The sequence below is a fragment of the Pelodiscus sinensis genome, chromosome 21 (genome assembly GCF_049634645.1).
Source record: "Pelodiscus sinensis isolate JC-2024 chromosome 21, ASM4963464v1, whole genome shotgun sequence".
Classification (NCBI taxonomy): Eukaryota; Metazoa; Chordata; order Testudines; family Trionychidae; genus Pelodiscus; species Pelodiscus sinensis.
Window position 1 is genome coordinate 11,782,318 of NC_134731.1, and position 16,277 is coordinate 11,798,594.

At 44.0% G+C, this 16,277-nt stretch overlaps 1 protein-coding gene across 2 annotated transcripts in view; it reads left to right on the top strand.

Annotated features, from left to right (window-relative positions):
* The first annotated feature begins 9,194 nt into the window (after window positions 1-9,194).
* Window positions 9,195-16,277, top strand: part of PAFAH1B1 (platelet activating factor acetylhydrolase 1b regulatory subunit 1) — a 72,165-nt gene continuing 65,082 nt past the window's right edge. The window contains exon 1 of one of the 2 annotated variants that reach the window (XM_075904873.1): window positions 9,195-9,499. The gene's annotated coding sequence lies outside the window, so the exon portion shown is untranslated. Of the gene's footprint in view, window positions 9,500-9,991; window positions 10,013-16,277 lie in introns of those variants that run through there. The other variant, XM_075904874.1, reaches the window with a different exon arrangement.

A 16,277-nucleotide genomic window follows, 5' to 3' on the forward strand; every position in this document is an offset into this window, starting at 1 on the left:
TTGAATAATTACACTATACATAGTAAATTTGAATCAGAAACTTGTAAAGCTTTTATTACTCTTTCTGTAACTAATCTGAATTATTTTCTGATTTGTAATAGTTAACATTTTCTTTGCACTAAAATAACAGTTGAATAGGGAGCTGGATTTTAATTCTGTTAGCAAATATTTTTATGAACTCTAATCATAACAGTCATGATTTTTTCCAATGAAAAACAAAAATAATTATTTAAACCTTTCACCCAACATGTTCCAGTGTAAAAAGTAGTGCATTCAGCTAATTTAAGTGGCAGGATTGTTTATGCAAAATTTGGTATCTGTAGGTAATCGCAAAGTATGACTTTATTTTACACAAACAAATCCACAAAGAACTTCTTCAAAATATACAGTAGATAAGGGACAACTCTACATGACAGAAATGCTTAGAACTCTTGGATCCATTCTCTGGCTCTTGTGAAGACTCTCTTTATGACCCTGAACAAGTCTCTCAGGCCCAGATCCTCAAAGGTAGTTAAGCTCCTTACTTCAATGAATCTTTTGAGGATCTGAGCCTATGCAACTTCTAAGAGGCCTGTCCTTATGCTACTATTCAGTATTCTGCCAATGACCCTGCGACTCATAATATAAAGTAGACATTAACATTTACTTAGAATATTTAAATATGAAAAACATATTAAATAATGGCTAGTATTTTAAGATGATCAAATGAAAGAATGCTCAATATCTACTAAGACTCAGAGTTTGTAGTGTGATTTTTTCTATTGGGCATGAATAAATGTTGGGAAATTTTGCCCCACAACAAATTCTCTTTGTTGACCTGTTTCTAGAATACTACTCAGCTGTACTTGTGTACAAAACTACTTGTGAGGAAGAAAGAGGGAGGTATGCTTTGACTGGAAGATACATGTTCAAGGTTTCCATGAAGAAATATTGTTTTCTTTGAGTGGTGCTTAGATATTATGGTAATAGGAATAATAACAACAACAACAACAGTAAAGAGATACAAAAAGTAGGCCGGAAATTCAGGCCTAATATTAGTAGATGTAACTCCATTGTAGTAAATAGTGGAATTGCATTAGATTATATCAGGCCTGAATTGGGCCCACAGTCTAGATTCACAGGCAAATGCTTTCCTTAAAATACAGGATGCTTAGGAATAATACATAGTACTTCACAGACATTGCCACAATTTACTTGCGAGAATGTAGCTTCAGTGGAAATCCTGGATGTTGAATAGCAAAGTGTCATGTAGCTTAGGATGAAAATGTAAAGTTAGTTACAGTGAAAGTGTTATACAAAAACAAGAATACACTGAATATTTTCATAAATTAAAAATAAATCCAAACAAACAATCTAGCTATTTTCTTTCTGGATATCAACATTTCCTTTATTGTTTGAAATCCAAACTTTGCAACATCTTGCTGGTGCATGAAAGTGGAAGTGACCAGAAGGAAAATAAATAGATTATTTTTTGCATTCACCTAGCAGCACAAAATGCCTTAAAATAATACATTTGCACCCTCTTTAAGATATTTCTGCCATGCCAACAGGACCTCAGTATAAATTATAATCAAGTAAAAAAAACTGATCTGTTTTCTCTGCTCAAGATTAGTGAAATACAAAAAGTCAACTGTGCAAGTAGTGCAAATTAAATGAAAAATACATGCTGGGAAATGTAAACTAATTAAATTGGACTAAAAGCCTTTTAGCATTAATAATTGCAGGTGTTATAACTCACAGAAGCAAGGAAACTTGTTCTGATACATTATTTTTAACTGACAGTGCTCCTTTCAACACTGAAATCAATATACTTTAACAATAAGCCCCAATCCTGCAATTAGATCTACAAGAGCTCCACAGTAGTCAATGAGACTCCACATGGCAACAGGAGTCCCTTCAAGGAGCTCTTCCAATGATTGGATCTTCATTATAGTTTCTAAATTTTTGTTTTATTCCATGAGTGTATTTAGTTTTGAGCAAATGAATGATTCATAATAGAGACCTGAGCTAAATACAGTAAAAGCAAGCACTAATTATATTCAACTTGTTTTTTGCATCTCAGACTTGTAATGTGCCTGCTACCCTGGCTCTTCTGAATGCAAGAATGGTCAATTATGCAAAACTGTACATTGATAACAATGCACCTTTAAGATTAACAGAAATAAAGAACAGGATCAAATCCACAAAACCGCTCTTAATTAGGATTTGAACTTCTGTCTCATCAATACAAAGCTGCTATACTAACAAACCACCATACTATCAAGCTCACTGTTAGATTTAGAACTCACAGCTGTAATAGGCTGTGTCTAGACTGGCATGATTTTGCGCAAATACTTTTAACGGAAAAGTTTTTCCGTTAAAAGTATTTGCGCAAGAGAGCATCTATACTGGCATGTGCCTTTGCACAAAAGATTTGCTTTTGCGCAAAAGCATCCATGTCAGTGTAGATTCTCTCTTGTGCAAGAAAGCTCCGATGGCCATTTTAGCCATCGGGTTTTCTTGCGCAAGAAATTAACTTGGCTGTCTACACTGGCCCTCTTGTGCACGAATATTTGCGCAAGAGGGCTAATCCCTGAGTGGGAGCGTCGGGAGTATTTGCACAAGAACCACTGATTTTGTACAGTACAAAGTCAGTGTTCTTGCGCAAATACTCACGGCCAGTGTAGACAGGCGGCAAGATTTTGCGCAAAAGCAGTCTTGCCAGTCTAGACGCACCCATAGTGAATGTCTTTATGTTTTTGGTACATTGTGAATCCCTAGAATTGCCTTTTGAAATAGTTGTAATATCAGCTGCTCTGGATATTAAGTTCAAGGGACCTTCAGAAATTAAAAGAGACTTTCAGTTGCAATCTACTTAATTAAAAAAAAATAAGTTAAAATAAACTTGGTATTCCACACTTACCCCAAGTGACTCTGCTATTTTGGCAGTTCTATAATCACATTTTGTTATTTGTTTTTTGTTTCTGTATTTTGTTTTTATATTGTTTTCTTTGTCCTATTACTATGTGAAAGATCAAATAATTGAAAAGGGAAAGTGACTGATTATGCAGAGGGGAAACATGAAATTGTGCACAAAGTGCTGTCAAATGCCCATAGCAAACAAACCAAAAAAAACAGGAATATGTTTTTTTCTAATTTCAGTTATTTATGTTCCAATCTTATATGTTACTTGCAATAATACTGGGTAAAAATATTCAAACAGAAGTGTGATTGTGAAAATAGCAGTGTGTCTTTAGTCTTCTTAAAATTTATATCTCACAACTAATATTCCATGAAAAAATAATATTTATGTATTTACTGGGCACCAATAATTTAGAAAACTTTATGGACCAATTTCAGGCCTAAAGTGAATTGGGTGAGACTATGGAGTTACGCCTGCCAACACAAGAAATGATTTAACTCTCTATAACATTTCCTGTAATAACAAGACTTTCTGCTTTTCAGCTTGATGTATTAAAAGCAAGCGTTTGAATTGATTCTGTCTATTAATAGCTTGTCACTTTGTCATTTCTTCTCCACAAGATATATTATGAAGTATCTATGCTAGAGTCTGGTGTCACTGACACTCAGGCAAGTCAGTGAAGTCAATGGAAATTACATGGGTGTGACAGAAGGCAGAATTTGGCTGTTGGGGTATAAATCCTGAGAAGCAAGTGGTGTAAATAGGCAGTGTGGGGAATTGGGCCTTAGCGTTAATAGATTTTATGCCCACTTATGCTATTTACTTGCAGTACATTAGTGGACAAGGCACACAATCGCACCATGCCTCAGGATACCTCCATGAAGCATAGCTATCAACTAGGGCTGTCAAGCGATGACAAAATTTAATCCTGATTAATTACGCGATTAAATTTAATCGCAAATAACTGCGCGATTAATTGCATGCGCCTCCCCTTTGAAACAATGTGGCAGCATTTCAACGGGGCAGCGCTGCATGGAGCCTGGGATCAGCTGGAGTCCCCAGCTGACCCCGGGCTGCATGCAGCACTGCCCCTTGGAAGCGCCGCGGCGGCATTTCCAAGGGGCAGCTCATTAGGAGCCTGGGATCAGCTGGGGACTCCACCTAGTCCCCGGCTCAGGTGTTGTAAAGCCCCTTTGAAGTGCTAGAGCAGCACTTCAAAGGGACTTTGCAATGCCGAGCCTCTTTGAAGTGCCCTTTTGGCACTTTAAAGGGGCAGCGCATTAGGAGCCTGGGATCAGCTGGGGATTCCAAAACGGTACTTCAAAGGGGCAGCGCAAGCAGCGCCGTTTTGGTGCTTTAACGGGGCAACACAGCATTAACACCTGTGATTAATGCATTAAAAAAATTAACACAATAATCCTGTCCTGCGTTAATCGCAGGCATTAACGGAGGTCAACTGACAGCCCTACTATCAACACCTACCTACTTCACAGCGCATAGTGAAACTTGACTAGTTTTTGTAAAGGGCTTTGAGATGTTTGGCTCAGAAATGTTATTTTTGTTATTACTGAAAGAGACAAGGTAGATGAAGTAATATCTTTTATTGAACCAACTTCTACCACAGCCCCTCCCCTTCCACTTGAGGCCCTAGCCCCTTCCTGGAACATGGAACTGCCCCCCACACACACCTTCCCAAAGACCTATGGAGGCTGTAGGCACCCCTTAGTATTCTTCAGACCTGGAGAAGGTAATTAGAATGGACATGCTAAATGCAAGGTGTGCCAGATTGTCTGCCAACAGGTAATATATTACCTCACCTATCTTGTCTCTCTCATATCCTGGGACTAACATGGCTACAATAAGACCACAGACAAGTTTTATTACTTTCTCATATTCCTCTAAGATAGGAGGAGAGTATCTGGGAAGATGAGCCAAGATCTATCCAATCCCTAGATCCCAGATCTAAATTAGGGAAGGGCCATGGATGATGTGCATGCTTCTTTCAGATCTAGTGACACTGGGTCCTGCAGGAAAGCTCATGTGTTAAATGTACTGCTGATTCAGTGGCAGATTTCACACAAACCACAATTAACATACCATGCCAATCCATCTCCTTGTGTTGCAACCAAACGTGATACCCAACAGAAAGGTACAGCAATGACTTAGCTCTAGGGTTTTTTTCCACCTCAGAGCAGCTACCTCCAATGAACCTGACGTTCTTGTTCCTAACAAGTGAAGCTGCTGCTATTACCACTCCTGGGTTTCTATCACTACTACTTTTTCCATGTTTCTTCCCATTGAGGCTACGTCTACACTGCAAGGTTTTTGCGCAAAAACCTGCGGAGCATCCACACATGAAATGTGCTTTTGCGCAAGTAAACCAGCAGTAAAATAGCAGATCAGAGGGCTTTTGCTGGTGTAGGTAAACCTTCTTCTACGAGGCAAATCTCCCTTTTGTGCTATAGCTATTGCACAAAAAAGCAAGTGTGGAAGCTCCTGAGGGAAAAAGCACAGGTGCTCTGAGGCCATGAATGGCCATCAGCTTTCTTGCGCAAGAGCGTCAATGCAGTGTGGACGCTCTCTGGTGCAAAAGCACATTGCTTTTGCAATACGCTTTGAGGTGTGGACGTGCTCTTGTACAAGAAGTTTATTGCGCAAAAACTATTGTACAACAGGCTTCTTGCGCAAGAAGCCTGCAGTGTGGACGTAGCCTTAGTGTATGTTTCAAATTATTTCTCTTCATATGTACAAGCAATTTTTACTATTTGAGGTGTATTTTCCATGCTGGATCTAATTATGTTACTTTCTTCCTATATTCAGGTGTCCCCTTTTTATTATTTGTCTCTTCACAATTATGTGCAGCTCTTCTTAGTTTAGCATCATTTGCAATATTGAAATTATTTTAACTACATGTTCCAGATCACCAATAAAAGGTTAATGAAAATAACATTGAACCTCAAACTGATCCCTGCAATACCCCCACCGGAACTCTTCCCACAACTTAAGACAATGGCATTAGCATTATCTGGTGTTTACTGGAAAACTTAAAAAACAACAAATAGTCTAGTAGCACTTTAAAGACTAACAAAACATGTAGACGGCATCATGAGCGTTCATGGGCACAACCCACTTCTTCATCTGTTGTTTTTTTAAGTTTTTCCTGTTACAGACTAACTTGGCTACACCTCTGAAGCTTGTGTTTCTTGTCCTTAAACCAGTATTCAGGCCACAGGGTTTATATTCAACCCAATTTGAATACATTTTTTCTAATAAGATTTTGTGAGTTTGCCGGATTTTCTGTCCCTTGGGAAGTTTATATGAGTGCACATGCCAACCTCCATGACACCTTGACTTCAGGGCTATGTCTAGACTGGCATGATCTTCCGCAAATGCTTTTAATGGAAAAGTTTTTCCGTTAAAAGCAGTTGCGGAAAAGAGCGTCTAGATTGGCACGGACGCTTTTCCGCAAAAGCACTTTTTGCGGAAAAGTGTCCATGCCAATCTAGGCGCGGTTTTGCGCAAGAAAGCCCCGATCGCCATTTTCGCCATCGGGGCTTTTTTGCGCAAAACAATACCGCGTTGTCTACACTGGCCCACTTGCGCAAAAGCATTTGCACAAGAGGGCTTTTGCCTGAACGGGAGCAGCATAGTATTTCCGCAAGAACACTGACAATCTTACATGAGATCGTCAGTGTTCTTGCAGAAATTCAAGCGGCCAGTGTAGACAGCTGGCAATTTTTTCTGCAGCCTAGGATTATAAGGATTTTGACCTATAAAGTTCAAAAGATCTAGGTGTTTCCTACCTGAGATACGGCTTCTTTTTACATGCCATAGTGTTGCAGTTGAGATCAGTGAAGGCATCTGAGCTGGAGTCTCTCAATACTGTACAAAAAGGAAGGATCTGCTGGCAGGGCAACCTCCAGGGCTTTCATCTTTGGAATGCACTCCCTTTTTTGGTCCAAAATAGCATCACTCTGTTGCTTTTCCAGGCACACTGTAAAGCCCTTATCTTTGAGTGGGTCTTTGGCAGAGCTGAGCCTGACTATGAGAAAAGGAAGGTTTTAATCTGCAATATGCACACACACAAATTATTATTATATAGTGACCCATGTTCTTTTCTGAGCTTTGTAATTATTTTCAGGTGGTATTTATAATTATTGTCAAGGGTGCTAAGAGTTTCAGCTAGTTTATGTTGAATTTCAATCCAAATAGGTAAGTAAACATAAAGCAATGCATGGGCCCATAGCTGTCTGCAAATGTATCTAGTTATACCTGAATACACACAGGGATTTTGTACATACATCTCTGGCAATCTACTTGAAAATATGCACTTAACTAGAGACTGGAGAGCAGTCAATTTCTGGTATGTGGAGATCCTGTTGAGAGTCAGCATGGCAGGGAACAATCATGTGGAACTTAGCAAGATAGGTTTTGTCAGTGCAAGAGGACTATCTTTTTTGTGGCATTCCGTGGGGCTGGAGGTTAGACATACTGAGAAATGGAGGGCAGGAATGCAGGATGATTGGAAGGAGGCTTGTGGGTCTATGCATGAAGGTGTTTGGGGCTGGTACACGCTGCAGATAGGGAGTGTAGGACTGGCATGGTGGGGCTGAGAGGCGGATGCTGAAGGATGGGGTGTGCGGGATATTGGAGGATGGGGTGTGTGGGGCTGGGAGTGGGAAATGCTGGAGGACGTGGTGCTGGCAGAGAGGATATACTGGGGTAGAGGGAGGTTTGAAGTGTGGGATGGGCTGTGGGCCAGGGAGTAGAGGATTGGGGATAGTTTGCTGGGGAATGGGGGGTGTGGAGCTGGAAGTGGGGGATACTGGAGAATGTGGGGACTGGGGTGGTGGGACTGGGAATGGATTTGCATTGGGATGGAGTGTGTGGGGCTGAGAGTGGGGAAGGATGGGGTGTGTAGGTCTGGGAGTGGAGAACACTGGAAGATGCAGTGTATGGGGCAGGGGAAATGGGGGACACTGGAGTCTGGGATAAAAGGGGCTGGGAGTGGGGGTTAGGGTGTGTGGGGATAGGAGTGTGGGGCTGCTGGGAGATGTGGTGAATGGACTGGCAGAGAGGACGTACTGAGATAGCAGAAGGGCGGAGGGCTAGAAGTGGGCGATAGGGTGTGTATGGCTGGGAGTGAGGGACAATGGAGGATAAGATGTGGGGCTGGGAGTGGGGGACGCTGGAGGATAAAGAGTGGGGCTGGCGGTGGGGACGTTGGAGGATAAAGGGTGGGGCTGGCAGTGGGGGATGTTGGAGGAGAAGGGGTGGGGCTAGCAGTGGGGACACTGGAAGAGAAGGGGTGGGGCTGGCAATGGGGATGCTGGAAGATAAGGGGTGGGATCGGCAGTAGGGGAACTGGAGGATAAGTTACAGTGGGGGACGTCTAGGTTGGATATTAGGAAAAACTATTTCACTAGGAGGATGGTGAAGCACTGGAATGGGTTCCCTAGGGAGGTGGTGGAATCTCCATCCCTAGAGGTTTTTAAGTCCCATCTTGACAAAGCCCTGGCTGGGTTGATTTAGTTGAGATTGGTCCTGCCTTGGGCAGGGGGCTGGACTCGATGACCTCTTGAGGTCTCTTCCAGCCCTGGGATTCTATGATAAGGAGTGGGGCTGGCAGTGGGGGGTGCTGGGGAGAAGGGGTGCAGCTGGCAGTGGGGGAGGGAGAAGGGGTGCGGCTGGCGGTGAGGGGGGGGAAGAGGCAGGGCTGGCAGTGGGGGCACTAAGGAGAAGGGGTGCGGCTGGCAGCAGGAGTGCTGGGGAGAATGAGTGGGGCTGGCAGCCAGGGAAGGGGGCGAAGGGGTGGGGCAGTGGGAGGGTAGATGGGGTGGGGCTGGCAATGGGGGGGCGAAGGGGTGGGGCTGGCAGCGGGGGGGGGTGAAGGGGTGGGGCTGGCAGCCGGGGGGGGGGTTAAGGGGTGGGGCTGGCAATGGGGGGGCGAAGGGGTGGGGCTGGCAGCCGGGGGGTGTGAAGGGGTGGGGCTGGCAGCCGGGGGGGTGTGAAGGGGTGGGGCTGGCAATGGGGGGGCGAAGGGGTGGGGCTGGCAGCGGGGGGGGGGTGAAGGGGTGGGGCTGGCAGCCGGGGGGGGTTAAGGGGTGGGGCTGGCAGCCGGGGGAAGGGGCGCTGGCAGCGGGAAGATGGGGGTGGGGTTGGGGAGCGTGGAAGAGGCCAGGGGGCGATATTAGGACTTGAGGTGGGAGATGCTCCCAGGGGCCGCCCGCGGTGCATGCCGGGAGAGGCAGGGCGCGGTGCACGCCGGGACGCGAGCCTCCGCTTTAGCTTCCCAAGATGGTCTCTAGGCTCCTGTCCCCGCCCTCCCTCCTGCACATGCGCAGTGGGTGCGGCGGGCCGAGCTGCTCCCTCCCTCCCTCCCTCCTGGCGGCCGGGGCGCTACTGACAGAGCGAGGAGGAGCCGGCGCGGCGGCGGCGAGAGCGGGTCGGAGCCTGCCGAGACCCCCCCCCCTCTCCTCCCCGCACCCCCACCGGCCCCTGGAGCGCCACCCCCATCCACGCCACAGGGCCCCGCGCCGGTGCATGGGAGCGACGGGCGGCGCCGGCCTCAGGGAGCGAAGAGAAGCGGCGGCGCGGGTAAGGCCGGGCCCGCGAGGGAGCCCCCGTCCGCCCGCCCGCCGCGGGGTCCTCCCACGACCCAGCCGGCAGCGGCGGGGTGAGCGAGGCCCTGCGGTCCGTGCGCCTCCCTCCCCCCCCGTCCCCTCCCTCCTTCTCTCCAGCTCGGCTCTCAAAATGGCCGCCGCGCCCGTTGGTGGTGAGGAGGGAGGAGGGGGGGCAGGGCGAAGGGGGAGCGCCCATCCCCCCTCTCCGCAGCGCTGGGGGGCGATGGGGGGGGGCAGCTCCCCCCTCCCCGGGGTCTCAGCGCCCTCCGGGGGATTGAACAGGCGGGCAGGGCGGGGTGGGCCCAGGCCAGGGGGTGGGGGAGCGATGTGCCCCTTCTGGGTGGGCTCCAGCCCCCTCTCATTGGGGTGTCTTCTCCCCTCCCCGGCCTCTAGTCCTTCGCCCTGATGACTTAGCAAGCAGCCGGCGAGGAGACGACGGACCTGATGGGCCGGACAGGAGACTGGCAGTTAAAAAAAATCCCAGAGGGTGAGGAGGGTGGCGTGTGTGTGTGTCATGTGAAAGGGTCCTAACTCCCCTCTTACCCCCCGAAAATCCTTAGAGGATCTAGGTCTGTTTCTCCTCCTTGTTCCCTTTGAGATTCGGGAGGAGATGGCCCGGATCTTCAGAATCAGCTGCGGCACTAACAACAAAACCAGGGTTGCTAATAGGAGAGGGCTAGCCTTTCTTTATTTTGAATCCGTTTCCCACCCGCCCTTATCTCCCTGCAGTGATTCAGTAAGTGGGGGGAGGAGAACATTGTTAGGAGGTGGGTCAGACCTTCAGAATCAGCTGCTGCAGAAATGGGGGAGGGAGATCTAACCTCTCTCCTTTTGGGGTGTGTGTGTCAAACCCATGCCTAGTACTTGGCATTCAAATGTTTTTTTAAGGACAAAAATAGGTGGCTGGGAGAGAGGATGGAGATCTAAGTAGGAATGTTTCTTGCGGCTGATGGGCAGGATGGAGTTTATAGTCAAACAGATTTTGGGGGCGGGGGGGGGGGAATGTAGGGGGGAAGGAGGTTGGCCGTGATGTCTTTTACCTTCATATAAAGTTGGTATGGCTCAGTTTTGTGGGTGTGAAATTTGTGTGGAGGGTGAAGGAGATAGCATACTTGGCCTTTGATACAACAATAATGTGCTTTTCCATAGTAGCTGTGGTAAAATTTCTCTGCTGATAATGCTGCAGTAGGGCTTGGTTGTTGCAGGTCAAATCAATTCATAATGAATTACCTAACCAGGATGGTGGTAGGTTACTGAAGCTATATTAAAAGCCTTCATTGAACGGTTTGACTGCAAAATAATCGTAGGTGATGTGTTTAGGTTTATTAATCTGATTCAATAATCAGTGAGGTGTGTGGGGGTTCTTCAGGGTGCTTATGGCAAAATGTTACTTGTACATCTTAGTTTCATGAGGTAAGGAGAATAATCTTGTGTTCACGATTTATCATTTATGAAACGATTGTGCAGCATTCAAACTGGCAGTCAGAAGAGGGAGGGTCTCCTACCAAAATGTATCATTTGCCTTTAAAGTGGCTCTGGAAAACAGGAAAATATCTTGAGGAGCTAAACAAAGAAAATATATATTAAGCAAAAGGTTTTGTTGTCGATATCTAGTTTGTTTTCAGGGCTATTGTTTTTGTGTGTTCTTTTGATTTGACCATGTTTATGGATGCTGCGTGCAGCCATTGAGCAGAGAAGAGACTGGGTGGAGTAAGGAGGCAGAAGCTGCGAAATGGCTAGATTACCCTTTCATAGCATTTTTTTTCTTTGCTTGCGTTTTGCTGGGGTGGGGGAATGCTAATTGCTGTAACAATGAAGTCTCTTCTTTAGGGAAGAGTCAGTGGTGCAGCAACCTTCTGAAATGAAACGTATCTAGTATTCTGTTTTGTGGTTTATTTTTCTGCAGGGTGGATATTGATTTGTCTGGCAGTAAAAAGTGACCAGTCACTGTTGCAAAGCAAGGATTATTGTCTGATTATCGTTTTCATATGTTGACTTTGATTTTTTCCGTTGTTGACTTAATTTCATTTCAGTATAAATCTGAAGATTATTATAATATTTAAGGGAGATTGTTTATGCAGAAGGTGAACCTAAATAATTCTGAATTAATATTGTGGTTCGGTGCTCTGTTCATTCATGTAACTCGATGGATTCCCTACACTCTCCTGTGCCCTAGCAGGGTAATTTTATGAACTGTAGGGAATGCAGGACTTAAAGATGGGTGGTGCAGTTATGTGAAGTGATATATGTAAGGATTTTTAAGCTTTTGTAGAAAGGTATTGCTTTGTATAGCATTCTCATACTAAAATCTTCTGCATCATGGGTTATATAGGTGCTAGAAGAAGCTTTAGAACAAAGAGATTTGGGGAACACCAGAAGGATCAACTGGTAGACATCTAGGAAGGGCTTCTGCTTCTTTCTAAAAATACTCTCCTAATGAGGGGTAGCAGTGTTACCACCCAAATCTAGGCAACCATAGAGAGTATAACATTGAACTTAGGGTGTGATTCTCTGATAAGCTGTCTGAACCATTGTGTAGTTGCTCTTATCTGTTTATTTGGGGTTTAGTCTGTACTTGCCTAATACCAAAGATCAAACTATATCTGGTGTTGTGTTAATTTGACAAATATCTATATAAGGCAGTTGTAAATCAAACGACTTTTAAAAATTAAAGTGGTTTTCTTAAGAAATGTTTTTAGTGAGCATAAACCTGTCTGTAAGATGTCTCCAAGATAGGAAGAAGACTAAATGTAGCAGCTTTCTTCCTTGTAACTTTGATTGACTTTCCTCCTTGGAAAGAGTAGATGCATCTTCTTGAATGCCCTTAGTACAGGAATAACCTAATACTTCCTGCAGAGAATAGAAAATTAACAGCTAATACTCACTTTTGTAGTTCTGTGCAAGGTCTCTCCTGCCTATAGATCTGACACAGTTTCTTCCTGTGCTCCACCCAATTTTGCTTTGAGAATTCTCATCTTTTTTGTTTTTCATCTTTGTGCATTCGTCCATACAATCTTACACCTTAAAACAGCCATTCAATCACTATTTGCTGAGCGCCTTGCCTCACCTTCAAAACTACCTCGTTCTCAAGGCCTATGCAATCTAACTTCCATCCAATTGTACTATTCATTTGTATTTTAACCCAAGATTTGGTCTTGTTTATCAATGGTTATTTTGACTATTGTAAGATGTTGTGCATGTCAATGGTCCTTGAGTACATTTATGTAGATTAATAGCAGAAGTTGAATATTTAATAAAAACCTTCTCAAATAAGAATTTAGATAGCAGCTGAAGTGGTCTGAATTAATGTTAGAAGCCTTTGCATATTAGAAGCTGGTTGAAGATTTAACGGTGATGCATAACTTTAGTATGGAAAATTAGTTTGGCCCCAAAGCAAAGGAAAACGTAGAAAATTGATTCACCTTCAAAGAAACAAACTTATTCAGAGGAGAAACAGACTTATCCTGATTTGAAAGTTTGGTTTCCTTAAATTAAAAAGTTTGTTGCCTATTCAAACTCTCCATATTGTTAAATCACCTTAAACTATTAAATTATGTTTGTTGCAGATCTTTTGAGGTCCAATCCTACTCCTAACAGGTGCATTTTATTGGCACATTGCATTTGAGAATATATTGGCATTTCCATTGGTTCTAGTTAATGAGGTCTTCCTTTTACACATAGAGGCCTATATGTTGGAAGTATATGTTCTGCCATTGTTAAATGTTTGGATGAAGCAGTGGCCTCCTTACAGCGAAGTCTGCAGCAACAGTTTTATTAAACTCATTTTGAGTTCCCTTGTAAACCCTACTCCCCATCTTGTTTTAGGTGAAGCATAGAATCAGAAAGCTTAATAGAAATTTTCAGAAGACATACCTCTTTTGACTAAAATATTTTCATGTGGCTCTTGGAATAGTAAATAAGTACTTCCCAGCACAGTAAAGGGATCCTAGTCCCAATTGGGCCTTTGGGTATTATATTATAAATATTTACTAGCATTTAATATTGTTTTATGTTCTTTCTGCCTGACAGTCATGTTACATCTCAAATTTGAAACTGGAGGACTTTGACACTGGTTCATGGAGGGCACAGGAATAGTAAAATATTCAAGAATCTGCTGCTTCATGTAAATTAGACAAAAGTAGGGGTGGGCAATAATTTTTGATGGGCGGGTCACTCTAAGAATTTGGTAAGAAGTATGGCACTCTTCCATTATATTAACGGAGGAGGTATGGGTCTGGGATGGAGGTTGGTTGTGGAAGGGAGTTTGTGATTAAGGGATTGGGATGCAGGAGGGGTTGTGGGATCTGGGAGGGAATTGGGTGAAGGAAGGGGTTGTGTCCTGGGACAGACGTGCAGGGGATTACAGAGATTTGGTTTATCACACGGAGTAGAGGGGTTTGTGCTGCAATATCTGGGAGGGGTTTGTGATCAAGAGAAATGGTGTAGGAGGGAGTATGGGTTCAGGAGCACGGTGAAGAGGGTTTGGGTTACATGGGGTGGGGGTACAGGAAGAGGGTAAATGGTTAGTGGAGGGAGGATCTGGGGTGCCACAGGCATGCTCTGACCAGGAGGCACTTACCTGGGTGGCTACCAGCCAGTTGTCCAGCTGGTTCTGCAGTCAGGGTCCCTGTCTTTCATACCCCTGCATTGGTTGCAGGGGCCATGTATGGCTATGAACACTGCAAGCCTGGAGGTAGGAGAGGTACTTCGAGTGATGCCTTTCCCCTTCCCCTCCCACACACCCACCAGGCTCCTAGCAGGTGGGGCAGGCAGAGAACCTGGCAGAGGAAAAACATGGTGCCACAATACTTTGAAGAATAGCCTTGGTCACCTCCAAGTTAAAGAAAATACTGCTAGTCCTGCATTCTCCACCAAAATGTTCCCTTGACTCAAGGGGAATATGTACGGGGTAATTTTCCACATGGTAGAATGTGGTATAGTTCAGAACAGAATCTTGACTTCTTTAAGTGGTAGACACACGACACATCCATTAGATCACTCAACTTCTGTGACCAGGATAGGTCTAATTTCTATGTTAAAGTTAAGTGTAACAAGGATAATGCTTTGGTAAAGTATGTTTGGGCCTGCTCTTGACTGCTGTATAATGCAGTGTACTTTTCAGCAGCCACATCTTTCACCTTGGGTCAGTAGGAAGCACTGATTGAGTGATTTGTGAGAGACATTGTAGAGTAGCAAGTTATACAATGGATGTGGAACAGAGATGGGATCTAGTCTGGAATGTAACTTGCTGTAATCTGTATTGCACATGCCATAAGTGTCTAATTTGGCTACAGTAGGAAAAGGATTTATCAACACTTTCCAGATATAGGATGGATTCTGCTGGAACCGTTGTATTCATTACTAGTACCTCTCTAATGCAGGATAGTTAATTTACCAGGGTAAGTATTTAAAACAGAGGTAGGGAACCTTATTTGGATTGGTAGGCCACTGACCCTCAGAACAATCAGTCAGGGGCCGCACACAAGTGAGCAGCAAAAAAAGAAGGAAAAAACCCCCAAACCACCAAATCCTCACTGATGTGTCCTCCCAACTGAGAAGGACACTCCCCAGATTCCCATCAAAACCCTAGTGGGGCCCAGGTTAGTAACTTTTGTGTGCTCCAGCCCCATAGGCAGGTGGTGGGGGCTGGAGTGCCAGTGTGGGCTCCCTAGTGCTGAGAGGAGCCCTGAACCACTGGGAGCTGGATCCAGGCAAGCTGGGGACCACAGGTTCACCACCCCGGTCTAAAACATTTTACGGGGTGGATGTGTGTAAAAAATGAAGTGTTATGGGTTTTTCAGTGTTTTGTCATTTAGACTGTTAACATTTATGCAATTCACCTGTCTCATCACTTATAAAACCCAGTGCATAAAAGCAAAGAGATGACTAGTAAAGCATGTGTGCTAAATCTTGTGCTAAAGGAGTAGTAACACTTCGTTTTAAAATATAAGAGCATATAGCATCACAAAGAACCTTTTCTGACCCAAACAAAAATGTTGTTTTATCAGCAGTTTCAAAATATAAAAATAAGTCTTGAAAAATAGCTACACACATTAATGCACACTACGCAGTATCAAGAAATACTTCATGTATAATTTTAGTAAAAATCCATACTAATTTAAAGAATTCCAAGTATCCTACTGCAAATTTTATTGACAAATATTTTGTTTCCCACTTACTAGAATAGCTTTTAAAGAAATTGCTCATATACAAGGATGATAACAAAAACCAATTATTACTAGCCCAATTAAGGGTTATTGTGATTAAATATGTACTTATTTGATAAGAATGTTATGTGGAAGACTTTTGCATAACTATTGTCGTCTTTGCTTTCAAGTTTTTGAACTTGGCGAATGACTCTAATTACTAGTCTACCACCTTAATTGATTTTTGTTTTTGGAATGGAGTCAGACCTAATTGTTTTACACGTTCAGATCTTTGAGGCTTCCTGACGATGTGTCTGCAGTCACATCAATCTTCCGCTGCAGTTTTGTCAGATTTTCTATGTGAAGTAGCGCTGTGCCTGATCAGTTCTTGATAGACCTTCAGGAACAAAAAGATCCTATAGGAAGGAGTGGTTGGTGACTGAGATGGCGTGTCTCCCTTTGAGTCATTGAATAAAGGTAATGTTTTTAAACAGCCTGGGACATAGTGCTTTCTCTCAGACATAAAATAATGGCTCTTATAACTTTCAGTGTTTAATGCTGTGAGAGGATATTGGCTTCTATTGTTTTGGACAAAACTAAACTAAC